This window comes from Tenrec ecaudatus, chromosome 1 (assembly GCF_050624435.1).
Source record: "Tenrec ecaudatus isolate mTenEca1 chromosome 1, mTenEca1.hap1, whole genome shotgun sequence".
Lineage (NCBI taxonomy): Eukaryota > Metazoa > Chordata > Mammalia > Afrosoricida > Tenrecidae > Tenrec > Tenrec ecaudatus.
Window position 1 is genome coordinate 150,031,105 of NC_134530.1, and position 21,538 is coordinate 150,052,642.

The 21,538-nt window shown below is 40.9% G+C and overlaps 1 protein-coding gene across 4 annotated transcripts in view; it reads right to left on the reverse strand.

Annotated features, from left to right (window-relative positions):
- The window catches only part of CSDE1 (cold shock domain containing E1), a 46,463-nt gene that overhangs the window by 21,970 nt on the left and 2,955 nt on the right, over positions 1 to 21,538 (reverse strand). For all 4 annotated transcript variants that reach the window (XM_075559675.1, XM_075559671.1, XM_075559665.1 and 1 more), the window contains exon 2: positions 14,720 to 15,106. The gene's annotated coding sequence lies outside the window, so the exon portion shown is untranslated. The remainder of the gene's footprint in view (positions 1 to 14,719; positions 15,107 to 21,538) is intronic.

A 21,538-nucleotide genomic window follows, 5' to 3' on the forward strand; every position in this document is an offset into this window, starting at 1 on the left:
AAAGCAAACACGAAAGTCATGCAATCAAGCCTGATGCCAAGTCCTAAGCTGGAGGGCAGAGCAGATACAGTACTCCTTGGAGTCTGGGACTGTCCGTCTTTACATCAGCAGGCGGCCTCATCTTTCTCTCCTAGAATGGTTGGTGGTTTAAGCCTACCCCAGTTAGCAAACCCAATGCCTAACCCCCAGTGCTGCAAGGGCTCCAATATCAATGGGCAGCATTGAATAAGTAAAACAGCACTGAATAAATAAAATCTATTCTCAATCATTGGTTTCCTTGGAGTACACATAAAATAAGCCAGTGATGTCCTGAAATTCAGTGGTGAGGGCTGCACAACTCTTAGGATGACTCAGCGACTGTATTGTATAATATGTGAACTACATGCCAATAAAACTATTTTATGAAAACGCCACTGGGGTATGAAAACACTGGATTTTTCTTTAATCCAGATTTAAAAATTAATTTTTATATTTTGTACAAGCAAGACCTCCCTTAATCTTAATGTCATATATTCATGTGACACATGTTATTCTAAGTTCGTGAAGCAAAGAATAGACAACTCCACAAGAGGTTCAGATTTCATGGCTCACTCATTCATTTGCTTCCGCGTATTAATGTTACTGTGTATTTTTAAAGTGTTTATTTGCACTGTTGCATTTGCATTGAAACATATATTAACAGGATATGCTAAAGCTTTTTACACAACACATAGGACAGAAAGGTGACACCAGCAGTTCTCAACCTGTGGGTCACAACGCCCCCACCTTATGGGCCGAATGACCATTTCTCAGGGGTCGCCCAATTCAGAACAGTAGCAAAATTACAGTGATTAAATAGCAACAAAAATAATTTTATGGTTGGGGGTCAGCACAACATGAGGAACTGTAATAAAGAGTCACGCATTAGGAAGGTTGAGAACCACTGCTCTAGTCTTTAGTGGTACCACACAGCCCTGCAAGTAGAAAATAAGTATTCTATTTTTTTCAGTCTAAGGGGAAAAAATAATCAGAAAGAATTACAAGCATTTCCTTTAAAAACTCTTACCGCATTCCATTCCCTGATAGAGGTGCTAGAATACAGGCTGTATTGCTGCTCACATCTCACCTGTATGTCAAAAGCCTTAAAAGGTGTTAACTATTGGTCTTATCGAAAAAAGACCAAAATCCTCACAATGGATCAATAGGTAACATGATGAAAAATGGAGGAAAAAATTGAAGTTGTCAAGGGATTTGTCTTGCTCAGATCCACTACTGCTCATAGAAGCAGTAGTAAGGAGATCAAACACATTGCATTAGGTAAACTGTTGCACAAGACATCTTTACTGAAAAGCAAGGATGTTACTTTGAAGATCTGGTGCACCGATCCAAGCCATCTTCCATTGCCTCATATGGATATAAAAGTTGGACACTGAATATGAAGACCCAAAAAGAACTGGAGCACTTGAAATGTGCTGCTGGAGGATGCTGCAAGTATCACAGACTGTGGAAAGGCAGCCCTATCTGTCTCGGAAGAAGCACAGTCAGAGTGCTATGTAGAAGCAAGATGGCCAGACTGTCTTACATACTTTGGACATGCCAGGAGAGACTATTGCCCCTAGCAGGGCATCATGACTGGTAAAGTGGAAGGGCAGCAAAAAAGAGGAAGTCCCTCAATGAGACGGATTGACAGAAGGACGGCATCAATGGGGTCAGGCATAGAAACCATTGTGAGGACGGCGCAGGGCTGTGCAGTATTTCATTTTGTTGTGTGTAGGGTCACGTAAGTCAGAACCAATTCCATGGCACCTAACAACATTGGCCTCTCCTATACCAAGCAAAGAGTGAAAAAAAAAATCAAAGATGCTTACAAACAATTAGTCAAAAGGACTAATAAATCACACAAACCTCATGCACAATCCTGTGGCTTGTTAAAATCAGTCACTGCTAACAACTCAGAAAGGGACCCCAAAAGCGTTGGACAAATGTAAAAGTCGTAACAACGACCATGCTTCCTGGTCTGCTTGAGACTGGTGAACCTTCATGAAGTTAGGCTCTAAGCCTGGAAGTGAGCATACCCAGTTAAGGCTCAACTTTCAAGCAAGAATTAGATGGGGCTATAGAGGAACAAGAATACCAGGGAGTAATTCAAAACTTAGAACCAACTGAGAGCCATCAAAATAATACCCCGCTTCCTCAACAGTACAAAACCCTCCAAGCACCACCAGAAAAACAGACGTTAAAATAGATGAGCTTCTCTAAGAAAAAAATGGTCTCTCACTTCACCAAAATCTAAACTCATTACCATTAAATTGACAGAATATTAAATGTTATCACCCAGAGGGAGTAAGTTAACTTTTAAATATTAGAAAACAGATTATAAATTTTCCTGAAGGGGCCTTTCTAGATTTGAATCCAACTGAAAACAATGCAAAAAAAAAAAAAATAGGACCAAGATTTGCTTACATAAAAGGCACAAACTTTTCTACTTACACCAATGGGAAAAAGTGTCAACAGACATACATTAGAAGACTTTAAGCAAATCAGTAAGAATTAAATCACCAGAATATAAGCCTCTTAAGGACAGGGGCTTTTTGTTCCGAGCCAAATCCCTAGTCTGGACAGTAATACCTGAGTAGGCAACTGTTAAATCGCTAAAGACACGAAGACAAACAGAGCAGAGTTACACTAGCTCTTTAAAATCATTCATTAGAAAATATCTGAAAAACTTTGATTTGGGAAATAATTTAAAAATGCAGAAATAAAATCCATCTGGTCTATATCAGGCTAGTTAAGACAAAAAGACAAACTATTCACGTGGTCCAAGAACAGCATGCCCATTAACTTTCAGGACAGGAAATTGGTGTAACCTTTCTGCACAATGCAGTTTAGCACCATGCACCAGAACTTGATGTCTCCAACTCTCCACACCCCTCCTCAAAAAAACATGAATTCCACTTCTGAAAACCAATGCTAGGGCAATCTGAAATTTCCCTACCAAAGGAAAAAGGTTTCATGTACAGTATGCTCATTGTGACATTTCAAGAACTTTCTGGAGAAATTTAAAATTTTAATACTGTTTCAAGAATTTACAATTCAAAATGCTTATGCTGAAATAGGGAGTCAAAATATTCATGGAAATCTCTCATCTTTTAACTCCATTATCCACAAACTTTTTGCAGCCCCTTCATGTAAAAATTTCATGTAGTATGATTTTAACTCTATTTTTAAAGACAGATAAAAGAAAAGCAGGCTTATCTAATGCTCATAAATGTAAAGCCAAGCTCAGAAGGCATGAGTAAGGAAGAGTTCTAACTAACTCTAGGCTCACACTGTTATCCATTTCCTTATTCAATAAACCAGTACTTGCTAGCAACCATGCATTAGCATCAAGGATCTACTAAAATAAGAAACAAATGGAACTTAGTAGACTTCTCTATCACTGATGATATTAATCCCCTTAAATAGAAGCTGAACGAGAAATAATTCCAGGTCCTGATTAAACCCTTCTACAACCAAAAAAACAGAGCAAAAGAAATATCAAAAACCCACAAAATTCCTTGAAGTCAAAAGCCTGGCTTTTAATACTGTTTCTTTCATTAAAATTGACCTTACACAAGTTACTTTACTTTCACGAAAACTATTCCTTCAAACGCAAAGTAAGGGACCACTATGTGGTTTCCAAATCTTCTGGGGTCAAGGGGAAGATTAATTCTGATTTGCATCCTCTTCTTACAACTGTTAAATTTGTTTGCTTTCACTTTGAATTCAGGCTTTGCTTAATTTCTTCTAACAAACAAATGTCTTTATAAAGAGAGCCTATTTAAATGTATGAGATATTTTCTGAAAAATTACTCTTCTACAATGTGAAGGAATCAATTGTCTAATTTAGAAGAATTAGCTGCCTAAAATGTTATGCACAGTATCAACACACTGTAAGACTAAAGGCCTAGGAATAGAAGCAACACCACCAGAACCAGTGCCAGAAGGAAACCAACCCACTAGGTCAGAAAGCACTCAAAATGTAACTGAGAAAGAGCTGTCCTGTCAGAGTAGACCATCATAATGACATGGATGAAATAAACCCTGCAGGAGTAAAGCCTTTAAGACCCTCATCTGCTAATGAGGCAGGACCCTCAAATGAGAAGAAATAGCCGCAACAATCCACTAATAATTGGAATTTTGAATGTACCAAATACAAATCTAGAAAAATCCCTAGTTATAAAAAAATGAGATAGAACGCATGACACTTGACATCGTACGTGTTGGTGAGCTGAAACAGACTGTTATTGGTCACATTCTGAATCAGAAAACCATATGGTTTACTGTGCTGGGATGAGCAACTCAGAGTAATGGCACTGCATTAGTTGACAAAGAGGGACATTTCAAGATTGAAGTATAATGCTGTTTGTAAAAGAATTATTTCGATCTGCATTGAAGGAAATCCAATCAGTACAACAATTACTCAAAAGAATGTTTGGAAACGGACTGGTAGCAATTGTACATTCTACTTGACACTATTGAAAATCCTAATTAATAAATAAAAACAGAAAGAAAAAATGGGTGGACAGAGACATTTCAGGATTTCAGTTACCTTCTTAATGTGATGATAGAGTATTCAACTTTCTATCATATATTTCAAATAAAGTGATTGACCCTTTTTTGGTATTTCATCAATAAATTTGCTACTCTCAATATAAGATTCAAATTTGAAAACACACACGAAAAAAATGCACCAACCAAGCAGCCATCTAGCTCAGAAGCAACAAAGCCCACATTGGAGAAGCACACCAGCCTGAATAATTACAAGGTGCTGAAAGGATCAGTTATCAGGCATCAAAGAACAAAAACTATCATTGTGTGCTCACCTCCCTAATACAATCACTGAAGACAAATGGGTGCATAAGCAAATGTGGACCCGGCTATCAAAAGCTATAGTGTCTGGAGTCTTAAAAGGCTTGAAGGTAAACCAAGCGGCCATCTAGCTCAGAAGCAGCAAAGCCCACATGGAAGAAGCACACCAGCCGGCAATCACGAGGTGTTGAAGAGCTCAGGTTATGAGGCATCATCAGAACAAAAAATCTTATCATTGTGAATGAGGGGGAGAGTGCGGAGTGGAGACCTAAAGCCCATTTGTAGGCCACTGGACATCCCCTTACAGAAGGGTCTCAGGGAGGAGATGAGCCAGTCAGGGTTCGATGTAGCAACGATGAATAATACAACTTTCCTCTAGTTCCTAAATGCTTCCTCCCCATCCCTCCACTATCATGATCCCAAGTCTACCTCACAAATCTGGCTAGACCATAGGATGTACACTGGTACAGATAGGAACTGGAAACACAGGGAATCCAGAGTGGATGATCCCTTCAGGACCAGTGGTGATATCGGGAGGGTGGAGGGTGAGTGAGGAAGGGCGAACGGATTACAAGGATCTACATATAACCTCCTCCCCGGGGGACGTACAACAGAAAAGTGGGTGAACGGAGACATAGGACAGTGTAAGGCATGACAAAATAATAATTTGTAAATTATCAAGGATTCTTGAGGGGGAGAGCAGGGATGGAGGGGGAAAAATAAGGAGCTGATGCCAGGGGCTTAAGTGGAGAGCGGATGTTTTGAGAATGATGAGGACAATGAATGTACAAATGTGCTTTACACAATTAATGTATGGATTGTGATAAGTTGTATAAGCCCCTAATAAAACGACTAAAGAAATGAACCAACCACTAAAACTAGTGATGCGGAAATTGAAGAATCAAACATGAAATCAAGATGCATTGATAATTATTGGCAATTATTGGTAATGCCTAAGTTGTAAAGAGAAAGTCTCAAGAAGCGATTTGACACATAGAACGCTAATGAGACAAAACTTGATGAACTGTGGGAAGGCATTAAGAACATTATTCAAAGGAAAAAGGAGGACCAAGGGGCTGAAGTAGAAAATGTTTTGGAAATGATGATGGCAACACATGTATAAATATACTTGATACAATTGAAATAGTACTCAATAAAACAATTTTTTTTTTTACAAAATACCATTCAAGAAACAAAGGTCAAGATAGGCAGGATTAACAATCTTAAGCGGTTCCAGGGAGAGGGGGTGGGGAGCCAACAAATTTAGGGATAAGAGAACAAGAGCTCTAAAACTGATGGCAAGGAGGGCGTATAGTGTATAATGCCTGGTGGAATTTAAACAAGTGCAATGTATCTGACAGGAATTACTGAGAGCCAAAAAAGAGGAGGCGAAGGCTATTTACAGAGGTATAGCTATAGGTATATATATATGTAAATATATACCGTATATACTTGTGTATAAGGTGAGTTTTTTAGCACAAAAAATGTGCTGGAAAACTGGGGTTCGACTTAATACACGGGTCAGTGGTACCCCAGCGAGGTTTATCAACTCGCTGTCCCCCCCACCCCCCAAAGGGACGAGCGCCCGTTATCTCGCGGGTGATTGCCATTTCTCCATTGTTTATTCAAAGGTCCGCTGACCCTGCAGGGCTTTGAATGGTTACTCACATCTAACCAATCAGAGCCGTCCTATGATGTGTATCTAAGAATATGCCTTTTAAAGACCGTGTGCGAAGGAAGTGATCTTGTCATGCCCAACTAACAAAGGAGGAAATCTCATGAAGCCTGACATAGAGTTAATAGCAAAGTGGGTTTGAGATGCATGGGAAGACATTCCAGAAGACATGGTGTGACGTGCCTTCCAGAAATGTAGTATTAGTAATGCTATGGATGGCAGTGAAGACTGCGCTTTGTATGAAAATGACAGCAGTGATGGTGATGACGGCGACCTCAGTGAGGATGGCGTCTGTGATGACCTCACACCAGCTGAAGCTGTGCATTGGGATACGGATGATGATGAGGAATCCAGTTTTGAAGAATTTTAACTCTTTACATTTTAGCTTGGTTGCTGATTGAGCTCAGGGAATCGTACTCTTAAGGTATCATTGACACCTTATTGCTTTTGTTGAACCTATTTTCCACTTACTGTGCTGGTTTACTAATGTTAAATAACTTGTCCTCTTATTTAAAATAAATATTTAAATACATTACCCGACTGATGTCTCAATTTTTAGTAATTTTATTTTCATTTGTTTTGATTATTGAAACTCACCAATAGCTTCTGCATTTCCCACCCTAGGCTTATACTCGAGTCAGTCAGTTTTTCTGGTTTCCCAGGTAATAATTAGGTACCTCGGCTTATACTCGGGTCGGCTTATATTTGAGTATATACGGTAATTTATAACGTAAGGGATGGAGGCAATGTACTTATATGTTAAGTATTAAGATAGCAGAGGGACTATGGGTCTCTACTCAAGACCTCGCTTAACACAGAGCCCTTTGTTCTAATAACCTGGCACACTCTGATATTCACCTTCTGGACACGAGATTGCTGAAGACCAAATGGGAGCAATAAGCAAATGTGAGCATGCAGATGGGGCCCAGCTATCAAATGATATAGCATGTGCGGTGTTAAAGGCTTGAAGCTACACAAGCAGTCATCTATCAGGGAAACAAGCAAGCCCACATGGAAGAAGCACACCAGCCTGTGTAATCAGGCAGTGTCACAGGAACAGGTATCAAGTATCAAAAGATCCAAAATAAACAATTATATTGATGCAAATGAAGGTGGTTGGAGTGGAAGCCCAAAGTCCATCTGTAGACAATTGGTATCCCCCCACAGGAAAACAAGGATGGGACGAGTCAACCAGGGTGCAGTATAGCACCGACAAAACACACATCATACAAAATTTAAAAACCCACATCATTCCTCTAGTTCAGGGGTCCTCAAACTACCACCTGAGGGCCACATGCAGCCCACCAAGGATATTTATCCGGCCCACCAGGTGTTTCCCACCCCCCTTTGTTTTTTTACTTCAAAATAAGATATGTGCAGTGTGCATAAGAATTTGTCCATAGTTTTTTTAAAACTATAGTCCAGCTCTCCAACGAGTCTGAGGGACAGTGAACTGGCCCCATTTAACAGTGGTACAGAGAGCGCTCTTGAAACGGAATTCAGGAGAAACCCCTCAGGAACAGTAGTGGGAGGAGCGCTATCATGAGGGTAGGGATGGTCAGAAAGGAGGAAGGGAGAACACATCACAAGGTTGGAAATATAACCCCCTCCCCCTCCAAGGGGGCAAACAACAGAAATGTGGGTGAAGGGAGACAGTGTAAGACACCAAATAACAATAATATATGATTGACAAAGGATGCACGAGGGTAGGGAAGGGAGGGAAAAAGAGGAGCATATACCAAAGGCTCAAGTAGAAAGAGTTTTGGAAATCACGATGGCAACATACGTACAAATACGATGGATACAACTGATGTATGGAATGTTTTAAAAGCTGTAAGAGCCCCAATAAATTTTTTTTAAAAAAAGGTCATTAAAGACAAGAAAAGATCAAAGTATTTGTCAGAAGAGACTCTGAAACTTGTTCTTAATCTTAAGAGTAGCTAAGGCACATGGAAGAAATCAAAGAGCTGAGTAGAAAACTTCAAAGGGCAGCTCAAGAAGACAAAGTCAAATATAATGAGAAGCGCAAAGATTTAATGTTAGAAAGCCAAAAGGGACAAGCATACTCACAATATCTGAATCTGAAACAACTCCAGAAGAAAACTCAAGCCTCGTGTTGCAACTTTAAAGACTATGAGCAAATAGGGAGTGAAGCAAGAAGCATCAAAAGAAGGTCAGAACACCCAGGAAGGCACCGCCCCAAAAAGAACCACTCAGCATGCCGTCACTCAGAAGGGGGCACATGGCAAACCCAACAGTACTGAAGGAATGAGCCCAGTCTGCACTGAAGACACTACTGGAAAACAGAGTTCCAAGAATGATGGAACACCAACTGAAAGACTTAAAAGCTGATGAAGCTTGGCAACCACACTTCCATCTATGTCAGGAAATTTGGAAGACAGCTACTTGGCCTATCTGTAAGAGAACCCTATTTGTGCCCATTTCAAAGAAAGGTGACTAAACAATCCTCTAATTATAAAGCAAAATCACTAATACCACAGGAAAGTAAAATTTTGCTGACGATCATCCAATAATGGCAGTAGTACACTGACAGCGAGATGCCAGAGGTTTAGGTCAGATTCAGAAAAGGATGTGGAACAAGGGATATCATTGCTGATGTCAGATGGATTTTGCCTCAAAGCAGAGAATACAAGAAAGGTGTTTTATTGACTATGCAAAGGCACAAGACTGTGGATCACAATAAACGATGGATAGCCTTAAGAATGGGAATTCCAGGACACTTGACTGTGCTCACGTGGAACTTGCATATGGAGCAAGGTGCAGTTAGGTGGACAGGACAAGGATTTAAAATCAGGGAAGGTGTGTGTCAGGGTTGTATTCTCTCACTTTATTCAATCTGTATGCTGAGCCAGTTGTGGGAGAAACTAGATTATATGAAGCGCATGACAGCAAGATTAAAGGCTTACTGGGAAACGAAGTGCCCCCGGGATACCAAAAATAGACTTTGGGGCCAGAGCGGGAACACTCCATCAGACTCTACTGGAAAAGACTGCTAAAGGTCAACAAAAAGACCTTGAACTATTTTCAGGCTTTTATTTTTCTGTCACTGGTTTTTATTGTTTCTTTTGCTACTTTTTTGGTGCCTATTATTATCTCTTCAGGCCTATCTAGATAAGATAGGAGGGATAAACAATCTGGAGGAGAAAACAATGGGACCAACAGTTCCAAGGGGACATTGGAGAGGGGGAGGCAGGGGGAAGGGAGTAGGTGTTAACAACCCCAGGGACAAGGGAACAACAAGTGATCTAAAATCTATGGCAGGGAGGGTGTAAGAGGCCTGGTAGGGCTTAATCAAGGGCAATCTAACCAAGAGGCATTACTGAAACCCAAATGAAGACTGAACATGATAGTGGAACAGGAGGAAAGTAAAATAGAGGAAAGAACTAGGAGGCAAAGGTCATTTATAGAGGCCTAAATAAAGGCATATAAATTTATTTATATATGAGGATAGGGAAATAGATCTATGTGCATATATTTATTGGTTTAATATTAAGGTAGCAGAAGGACATTGGGCCTCACTCAAGTACTCCCTCAATGCAAGAACAATTTGTATATTAAACTGGCTTTCTATGACGCTCACCTTCCCAACACAATCACTGAAGACAAAGCAGGTGCATAAGCAAATGTGAAGAAAGCTGATGGTGTCTGGCTATCAAAAGATACAGCATCTGGGGTCTTAAAGGCTTGAAAGTAAACACGTGGCTACCTAGGTCAGAAGCAATGAAGCCCACATGACGCACACCAGCCTGTGTGATCACGAGGTGTTAATAGGATCAGGTATGAGGCATCAAAGAACAAAAAAGCGTATCATTATGAATGAAGGGAAGTGCAGAGTGGAGACCCAAAGTCCATCTGTGGGCAACTGGATACCCCCTTACAGAAGGCTCGTGGGGAGGAGGAACCAGTCAGGGTGCAGCGTAACACCAGAGAAACATAAAACTTTCCTTTAGTTCTTTAATGCTTCCTCCCCTCCCTACTTTCATGATACCAATTCTACCTTATAAACCCAGCTAGACCAGAGGATGTACACCGGTAGATAGGAACTGGGAAACCAGGACAGATGAACCCCTCAGAACCAGGGATAAGAGTGGAGATAGCAGGAGGGTGGAGGGAAGGCAGGGCAGAAAGGAGGAAGCGATTACAAGGATCTACATATAAGCCCTCCCTGGGGGTCGGCCAACAGAAAAGTGGGTGAAGGGAGACGTCGGACAGTGTAAGACATGACAAAATAATTTATACATTTTCAAGGGTGTGGAGGGGAAAACTGAGTTGATACCAAGGCTCAAGTAGAAAGCAAATGTTTTGAGGATGATGGCAACAAATGTACAAATGTGCTTGACACATGGATAGATGGATTGTGTTGAGTTGTACAAGCCCCCAATAAAATGATTTTTTAAAAAGCCCTCAGGACCAATAATGAGAGTAGCAATACCAGGAGGGTCGGGGAGGTGGGAGAAAATGAAGGGGAAGAGATCACAATGATCTATATATAACTCCATCCCCTAGAGGGCAGACCACAGAAAAGTGGGTGAAGGGAGACATACGACAGTGTTTAAGACATTGAAAAATAATAATTTATAAATTATCGAGGACTCGTGAAGGAGGGTGGGTGGAGGAGGGAGTAGAAAAAATGAGGAGCTGATACCAAGGGTTAAAGTAAAATATTTTGAGAATGAGGGCAACAAATGTGTAAATGTGCTCGACACAATGGATGAATGTATGGATTGTGATAAGAGCGGTATGAGCCCCAATTAAAATTATTAACACCCCGTCCCCCCCAGTGGTTCTCAACCTTCCTAATGCTGTGAACCTTTAACCTTCCTGGCGGTAATCCTGAGTGTGGCTCAGGGTAAATGTTAACTGTATTAATGTTTATCATACCTGGAATATCTATTAGAGAGATTAAAATGAGCAATTTCTTAAGAATTACAGGTCTATAAAACAAATTTTATGTAAAACAATGTACCGCTTTGGGTACAAAATTACTGACATAATCAGACCACCAGGGAGGTTAATAAAGTTCCTCATGTTGTGATGACCCCAATCATAAAATTATTTTTGTTGCTACTTCAAACTGTAATTTTGCTACTGCTATGAATTGTAATGTAAATATGTGATATCCAGGATATATTTTTGTTACAATTTGAACATAATTAAAGCATAGTGATCAATCACAAAAACATTGTGTAATTATGTATTATGAAATGTTTATTTCTAATCACAAATAAATGAAATTTTTATTTTGAAACATGGTATATCATGGGTAACGTATCTGGATGTGGGCAGACCCCTATGTGTTTTCCAATGGTATTAGGCGACCCCCGTGAAAGGGTCATTCAACACCCCCTCCCCCAAGGGGGCCGCGACCCACAGGTTAAGAACTGCTGCAATACAGGTTAAAAGTGTTGAAATTTTTTTTGGATATCTACTCTACATCCATGAAGTTACCAGTGGAAAGTGACTCCATGGCAACCAGTAACAAAACCATTACTCAAAGTGTATGTCACCTGTGGTAGTGACAGAATTTCACATCAACTTGAGGATATAAAAGTGTAGGGATGGAGTCTAGCCTGTCAATCAGGTGCATCCTTGTGGGCACAACCTTATCATAGGGAGGAGCTTGGGAACCCCCACCCTGCCGCCACCTTCCTGTTGATGAGCCACGCTGAGACCTGCAATACTTTTACCACCACTGGATCCACAAGAGTTTTTGCCCACTGACCTGTGATCTCCCTGCATTCTGCATGACTGCATGTGGTTGCGTGAGTCTGAAGAAGGACTTCTGGACTAGTGTCAGACTTATGGACTTGAGCTGGGCTGGTTTTCCTGATAGACAATCACTGCTTGATAGGTAATTTTTTTTCACACGAGTGTCACTGTATTTGTTTCTCTAGTCAAACTGGCCTAACATATCACTGTTATTATACCCTGAATCAATGACTCAAATCTGCATACCTTCAATTAGCCACATTGTTTAAAAGGCTTTCTCCTTTCAGTAGTTCCATAACTGGGATGTTGCTCCAAACAATAATTGAATTAAATAATTGAATGCTTCTAAACTTCATTCTGTTGTTCCAATTTACAAGAATATTAAAAATTTATTAGGTTTCATAGTTTATCTTAAGTCTTCTGGTTATGACCTAACTTAAGGCCTGTTTCAGAGTTGTTAGAATGATTAAAAGAGTAGTCTTATGAAAAATACCTATTGAAAAAAAAAGAAACTAAACTCACTGCCATCAAGTCCATTCGGACTCACAGTGACCTTCAGGGCAGGTTAGAACTGCCCACACGGTTGCCTAGGCTTTTAACCCTTTATTTGGAAGCAGAAACCCTCAGCTTTTTCCTTCGGAGCAGCTGGTCGCTTCCAACAGCTAACACTGTGATGAACAGCCAAAGGTTATCACTGTACTACCAGAGCTCCATCATGTAGCCATTACCCACTGTGGTGAAGGGCCATCAACAACCCTATACACAGATTGAGTCACTACCAAGACCTGTGCCATCTTCAGAATCTTTTGTTTGAATTCAATTTCAGTATTAGATATTAGAAAAGGCACGGCAGCACAATCTGACAGGAAACACATAAGCAACCTCTCTAAAATATCAGTGTTAGTTTTTAAATTATGTAACCAGATTAAGTTACTCCATTAATATAGGTCCCTGATTGGCACACATGATTTGATTACAACCAAGAAAAATAAATTCCGTACTTTCACTTTAGAAAATCTAGAAACTAAAAAGGAGCAATGCCTGTGATAACCCTACCTCCCAAAGATGACACTGTTTAAATCTTCTTCAATTTTCTAGCACTATTTAATAAACAAAATATATTTTATTTTTTAATTAAGAAAAATAAAAACATTAATCTTAGATAATTCCAAATTTTCCTAGCCCTATGAGCGGTTTCTTCAGACAACTAAAACACACACACACACACACACACCTCACTGCCACTGAATCAAATCTGAATCCTATCAACTCTACAAGAGTACAACTAGCCCATTGCATTCCCAAGATTGCCAAATTTTTAAAGCTAACAGAAAGCCTAATCTGGTGGTTTGAACTGACCTTGTGGTTAGCAGCCCAGCAAATAAACCCACTCTCCTCCAGCCTCATCCTGAATCCAGTTAAAAAACCTATCATATTTTATCACTGGCATAGTCATCTCTTCTATCTTCATCCCCACTTCCTCCCTCCCTATCCATTACCTCCCAACAGGCCCCATTCTCAGCCTATCCTTCATAAACAGCACCAATTAACCTTTAAAGATGTACTTCTGAATATGCCCTTATTTGAAATCACCATGTATAGTTACCTCATTTTAAAAAACTGAACATTAAGCCCTGAATTATAAGCATCTATCCATTTTCCTACAAAATTCACCCAAATAAATATACTAGCCATTCAGAATCTGACTCCAGAAAGGGCCTTATCCAGCTATTCTGTTCATTTCACAGAACTGTGTATCTTTTACTCGGTTCATACCGGGTCTCTCAATATAGATATCATGTATTTTCAGACCCCCCCTCCCCTTTTTTTTTGGGGGGGGGGGGAGAAGGTGGCTCATCTCTTCCAAAAGGGCATGCAAGAGAATTAAGTGCTCTTTCAGCTATATATTCTTAGCAATTTCTGCACTCTATTTAGACTAAACTGTGCAGTTTTTAACAAATACTCTAAATCATAAACCCTTTAAGTTTATTCATTACCTCTCCACACTAACGATGCACAATGCCAAACAACACAGAAAGATGACATTCACTCATTCATTCAAATGCACTGACCATCCATGGCAGGAGCACTGGCACTGGATGCAAAGCAAGATCTCTCAAGAAGCCAACGTTTGGAAGGAACGAAAAAAAGAAATGGGGACCAGTGGGCAGAAAAAGACATGTATGAGGACTAAAGATGCCTCCAGGTTAAAGAAAACACCAGTAGACAGACTGGAAAGGGCATTACTTACTACACGAGACCCTAACTCCCAAGGTTCTCTTCTCTAAAAGACTAATACATCCTAAGAGATCAGCATATATTAAATATAATCTTGTGTAGAAATCCCAGGATGGGCCATATTGCTCTACTGAGATATCCTGTTTTCGTACTACCTTTAGAAGAGGTTAATATTTTATATTTGACCAATTAGGAAATTCAGAATTCTAGAACCAAGTATTCACCAAGAGGAAGCTATAAACCTACCTCGCAGCGATTATCAAATATTGCACTTTCAGTAGTATTTGCTGATTCTTCTTTTTCAGCACACGTTTCAAAGGATGAAAGTTGCTAGTATTAAAAAAAGAGCGAGAGAAAAATGATCTATCAAGCTAATAAAGAATACGACTGCTGCTGCACCGGGCAACCTCACAGCACAGCACTGAAGAAAACAAAGACTACTAGCAGCGTTGGGAAGTGCTCTTTCGAAGCTGTTGAGTAGGCACCAACTTCTTGTTTCAGATCAAGTGTTGTGTCTTCAACTTAAGTGTACTCTTCTTTGGTCTTGTTGGTTGTTACGAGGTTTGTTCCTTGCCTGATCTGAACTTGAAGCAGCAGTTTCAGGTGGTAAAGTCTGTTCTGTTACACTTCATACTAGAAACCAAAAAACAAAGACATTAAGTATGGTTTATATATACAAAAAGAATCATGACCAATTGGAAGGAGCTGCGAGCTCATTTCACTAACTTAGAACCATTGTCAAGCAAGTCCGGTAGGAAACTTGGAAAGCACATTCATTTAATGTCATTTGCCCAATCTCTCAAAGGTAATGAAATGAATCCCTCGTCTTCTGAATCACACAGGCCAAGGCCTGAAATTCTTTCAGTCCCTATTGTCTCTCTCACCAAAATAAGCTGTTACACTGGTGCTTTAAAGCATGATCTAAGCACCCAGCATTGTTAGGTAGTTAAAAAACTCCTGCCATCACAACACTCCTGCTCTTGTGGGGCAGTTGTACTTGAAGAAAGTAACAGAGCACAGGATGAAATGCTAAGAAATAACTTGCTCTACTGTTATCTGGATACCTACTGTGCCACATACCAAACAACACACACTTATTGTTTACACAACACTGTATATGCATGGAAGCAACGCAGTTGAGATAGCTTTTAGGAAAGGCTGGAAATTGAGCTATTGCTTTAAAAAAAGGTGTAATTTGAAGTGAAAGAAAAAATTTGTATAATTTAGGTATGGAATATAAACCAAGTCAGAGTATGCCACACAAGTTAAATGAGACAGGGACTATGTATTGCGTGATTTTCTATCCAGGCATCAGAAGGTTGTTTGCTGAACACACGGCCATGGCAACAAGCAGGAAATTCACAATTAGTCTAGCTAGAACAAAGGGTTAAAGCGATGTGGGATTATGTGGCAACATGGGTATGATTATGAGCTTGATTTAACAGGTAATGAGGAATCAGTTTCTGATGGGCTGTTTATAATCACTGAAATCTTGTTAGGATTGAGGGAAGCAATCCCAAATTCACTGCCATCAAGTCAATTCTGACTCACAGCTACCCTGTGGGGGCAGAACCACCTCATCGGACTCTGGGGCGGTAAACTTCTCCAGAGGCAGACCGACACATCTTTCTCGGGTGGGTCTGAACCACTGCCGCTAACCCTTTGGGCTAGCCACTGTGCGAGCAGGGCTCCTTCAGGGAAGGAGAAATATTATTTAAACTATTACAGCAAATAGAAATGCTTATGGGAGATAAACAAAGGCAACATGCAGAGACATAGGAAGATAATTCACAAAACTGCTTTATATTGGCTACAAAACAATGACTGTGCTGAGGCCTCAAGGGTTCTTTTAACTAAAATGATTTATGTGTGAAGAAAAAAATGGATTGGGTGTTAGACATGCTAGGATAAAAACTTGGGTAATACCTACCAAAAAAAAAAAGTCAGAGGACCTGAGTAAGGCAAAAACCAGAAGAAAAACCTCAGATATTTCCCTCTAAACTAAGTGATAGTGAAGAGTCTAAGACTGCACCATCAAAAGGACTCTTGCTTCTAACACCTGGAAAAACAAGGTAGTCCCATGGTAGCTTGTCAGGAGTCAAGTTCCAGCCCCTCTAGGTTTTACTGTGCACTAATGTGAGAAAGACCAGGCTGGGAAGTGCCTTGCTCCACCACCCTACCCCACCCTCCACAAAAAGCACACGCGCGCACACACGCACACATAATGGGTGAACTGACAACAATATGTAAAAAGTTCTTCTACAAAGACCATGCACACAGTGTACTTGTGACATTTCCAAAAGTGCCTTTTCTTTTCAGCCCATTCAATGGTTAAAAAAAGTTACTTGTGATCTTATCTATTTGAACATACAAGTCACTGTCAAGAAGTCAGAGATAAAGTTTGGTAGTACCTCCATAGTCTGAATTAACTGAAGCTGCATTTGCTCTGGGGCAGTTTGCCTGCAGGGCTGGCAGCTCCTAGGCCAATCTGCACCCAGGTTGTCACACAGGAGATGGGCAGAGTTGGGTGGAGGCTGCCACAAGCAGAACTAGGACAGGTCCCCCAGGTGAGGTTTTCCACAAACGTGTCCCAGTCTTACCCAATGAAGGCAAAGGGGGGGAGGGGGCATGCAGTGCTGTGCAGGTGCACACAGGAACAAGTCAAATGACTGGAGTTTCAGCCAGACCAAGCCCAGTGGGTGGTAAGCTGTACGGCAAGGAGCAAAATGCAAGGCTGTTAGTGGCCTCTCCGGCCGCGCACCCGCTCTTGGGCTGGGGGGATAAACACACTGCTAAGAATTGTTTCTAGGTGCTTACTTGAGCAGCACAAATACTGAAACTGGGGGGAAAAAAAGAATTGTCTCTAGGGTGGAAAAGTGCTTGGTGCTGGAGAACAGACTATACCACAGACAGCTAAAAGGGCAAATCCACCTCTCTTGGAAGAAGTACTGCCAGAGTGCTCCTCAGAGGCAAGGATGGCAAGATTTTGTCTTCTATATTTTGGACATACGGTCAGGAGAAACCAGTTCCTGGAGAAGGACATCAACCAAGTGGAAAGGCAGCAAAAAAGAGGCAGGCCCACAACGAGGTAGACTGACCCAGTGCGTGCAATGATGGGTTCAGAATAGGAACAACTGGGTGGATGGCACAGGGCTGACTGGGCACTGTTTCAGTGTTATGCATGGGGTTGGTATGGGTCAGAGGTGACTTAATGGCATCTAACAATAACCACCTGCACTGGAAAAGGCTGTTTGGAGAATAGGGAAGAAATACTGCTTGTATGACAGCATTAAGAACTTGAACATAGAAAACGAAAAAAAAAGGGAAAAAAATAATTTGAACATAGCTAGTTAGGCTCTGCTACTGGGAACCAAACTTCCATGTCAACAGACACCAAGATGAAGATTTAACATTAAATCCATGAGGAGGAGAAATTGTAAAAATATATATTATTATTATAGTTTGCCTATGAAAATAACTGGAGAGTTTAGCTAAAAAATTGCACAATGTGTGCTCTCTCTGTATAAAATATGGGAGTTAAAACTACAAGAGCTCAATTCTAATCACTGGTAAACTGCCATGAACAAGTTTTTTAACCTTCAGCTTCCACATATACAAAATGAAAACTAAATTCCTAGTAGGTTTATGGCCACTTTTTATACTTAACACCCCATGATTAGATAATTACCATAAAAGCCAGGTACCCGGCATTCTGTGATGCTCACCTTCCTGACAATTGCTGAAGACAAAATGGGCACATAAGCAAATGTGTCCGGTGGTGCCTGGCTATTACAAAATAAACAATTGGTCATCTAGCAGGGAAATAACAAAGCCCACTAGCCTGTGTGATCACGAGGTGTGGATGGGATCAGGCAGAAGACTCAAAACAATCAATCATATTGATGCAAACAAGGGGGACAGACTGAAGACCCAAAAGCCCATCTGTAGACAATCTGACATCCCTTCTCAGAAGGGTCACAAGGAAGAGTCAGTCAGGGTGCAGTGTAGCACCCACAAAATAAACATTCCTCTAGTTCAGAAGGGTCAAACTGGCGGCCCCTGGACCACATGCAGCCCCCAAGGTCATTTTTTTATGGCCGGCAATCCTCTGAAATAAAATGGAAATAGAAAAAATTGTTATGTAGAAAATAGTGAACCCTTTAACTACTGAAGATGAGTATGCACGTGGCCCACTGACTTTCCTAGGGGCCTACGGCGTGCATAAACGTGCTACTCAGTTCTGGCGATGTTTGGAAGCCAGATGTCTGCCACTCTCCGTGTCACACCATGGACACAGATCCCCATAGAGAAAAGGCTACAGAGAGCACTCTGGGTTGTGCTGTCATGAATCACACCTAGCGGCAGCGCTAGTTAACAGTTTTAGAGGGAAGCCATTACAACTGTGCATCATGTTTGTCAGCTGTCCAACATTTTGTGATTTTTTATTACTTTGTTATATTTTCTAGTCACAACATAAGAGTAAGTGAAAACTAGTAGGAGGAAAGCGCTGGCAAGTTTTGGGTAAAAATGATTAACTCTAGTTTTACAACTACATTAAATGTTTACATAAAAGCAATTATAGTGTTTTAATTATCCTATCCACATTCCTGAATCCTCACTTCAAAATATAAACTTAACAAAGTTTGTAAATGGGATGTGGCCCGCGTGAATCTTGCCTGTTGCACCAAATAGCCCACATTTTGAGTCTGACACCCCTGCTCTCATTCTTTAATGCAACACCCACCCCACCACTATCATGACCCCAGTTCTACTCTTAAAAACCCGGCTAGACCACAGCGTGCACACTGGTATTGGGTGGGAGCTCTCAATACATGGAATCCAGGACAGATAACCCCCTCAGGAAAACAATGGTAGTAGTGATACCATGAGGATAGGGATAAAGTGGGAGCAGAAAGGGGGAACAGACCACCCCCCAGTAACGGTGACAAACAGAAACATGGGTGAAGGGAGACAGCAGATGGTATAAGATATGAAAATAATTTATAAATTATCAAGAGTTAATTAAGAGTGGGAAGGTGGGGGAGGGAGAACTCATACTAAGGGCCAAAATAGAAAAAAATGTTTTGAAAATGATGGCAATAAATGTACAAAAGTGCTTGATACATTGGATGTATGGATTGTGTGCGCTGTAAGAGGCTCTAATAAAACGATTTTTTAAAAAAAGCCAGATACCATAGTAATCTTCCAACTTCATTTAAATAATTTTTCTATTGTCCAGAAATCTCTCAGGATTCTGAAACCATTACAATCACTTGGGAAATTTAAAAGGCACATTTTAATCCAAGCATCTAAATTCAGGTATTATCTAATACATCTGTGAACGTTCAGTGTCAAATCTTTCCAATTCTGTTACATTAACACCGTCAGACCAAATTTTCTCAAATTCCAATTTTATCTCACTTCCCCTACCCAATCATCTTCAGTGATTTTTTTCCCAGCACTCTAAATCAAAGGTTTCATTATCCTAGCAGCATATCCAATTACCTGGGGATCAACACCCGGATCACACCCTCAGAGATTCAAATTCAAGTCTAACCACAGTCCATGAAGTCCCAGGAGTTTGTGGGTAGCAGAACGGGTTAAGCACTCAACTAAGGTTGGTGTTTCCAGTCCACCCATAGGCTTGGTGATCTCTTTCTGAGAGATCATACATAATAAGCACTATGGAGCAAAGGTTCAACTCGGAAGCAAATGGGCTGGGGCACTGAGTTGGAACCAACTGGTTTCTGTTAGTTTAGGTCCCAGGCATAGATTTGCTTTTTGTTTCTAAAGCCAAATCCTAGGTGTTTCTGATATGCAATCAATGTTAAACCAGGCACTGTTCTAAAGTCATTGGCTGTGATCTTTCACAAACAGATCGCCAGGCCTTTCTTTTGCACCCTTACCTTTTATTACCTTTCAGTTCTCCCAAATAGGCAATTCCTTCCACTAATCCTTGAACAAAACTCCTAGGAGATTCTTAAAATTGTCCCACAAAAAAAGTCTTGCCGGTGTCCGGCTATCAAAAGATATAGCATCTGGAGTCTTAAAGGCTTCAAGGTAAACAAGCGGCCATCTAGCTCAGAAGCAACAAAGCCCTCATGGAAGCACACCAGCCTGTGTGATCACAAGGTGTCGAAGGGATCAGGTATCAGGCATCATCAGAACAAAAAATCATAATCATTGCGAATGAGGGGGAGTGCAGATTGGGGACCCAAGACATATCTGTGGGCAACTGGGCATCCCCTTATAGAGGGGTCGCAGAGAGGTGATCTCTGTGAAAGGGTCTCTTCAACCCACAAGGGGGTTGAGAACTGCTGCCATACAGGGTTTCTCTGACTGGAAATCTTTCGCTGACAGTGTCTTTCTCCCAAGGAACAGCTGGCAGATCTGAGCTGTCAACTTGGCAGTTTGCAATTCACAGTTCTACCAGAGCTTTTTAAAATGACAGCAAACTTCAATTCAGACGAGTCAAATTTCAAGTGCTTGATAGTCACAGGTGAGAAGTAGGTACAATACAGGATAATGCTGGTCTAGACCAAAGAAACAAGTGATTCGAATGATTGGTCAAATTTGGAACCTAGGTTCCAGTTGATTTCATAGGGGTACTATAGGACAGAATACAGCTGCCCATAGGCAATCTTCACAGAAGCATATTACCACATACCAGCCAGCTACCTCACTGTCTTGCCCCACCCCCTCCCCAGCTTCTTGAGAAAGGGAACCAGACCCTAACCATTTGGGCACTTGGCTCTCTCTTCTGGACCAAAGGGGCCGACAACTCTGTGGAGTTCCCCTCCATAGGTTAGCAGCCTAGCGGCTTACTACCTCCTGTGTTACCAAGGTTCCTTGGAGTGGCCAAACAATAATTGGTTTAAGACTGACCCCTGAACAAATATTTTTCCCCTTTCAAATCATTTTTGGGGGCTCGTACAACTCTTTAACACAATCCATACATATATACACTGTGCCAAGCACATTTGTTGCCATCATCATTCTCCAAACATTTGCTTTCTACTTAAGCCCTTGGTATCAGCTCATTTCCCCCCTTCCCCTTCAACCCTT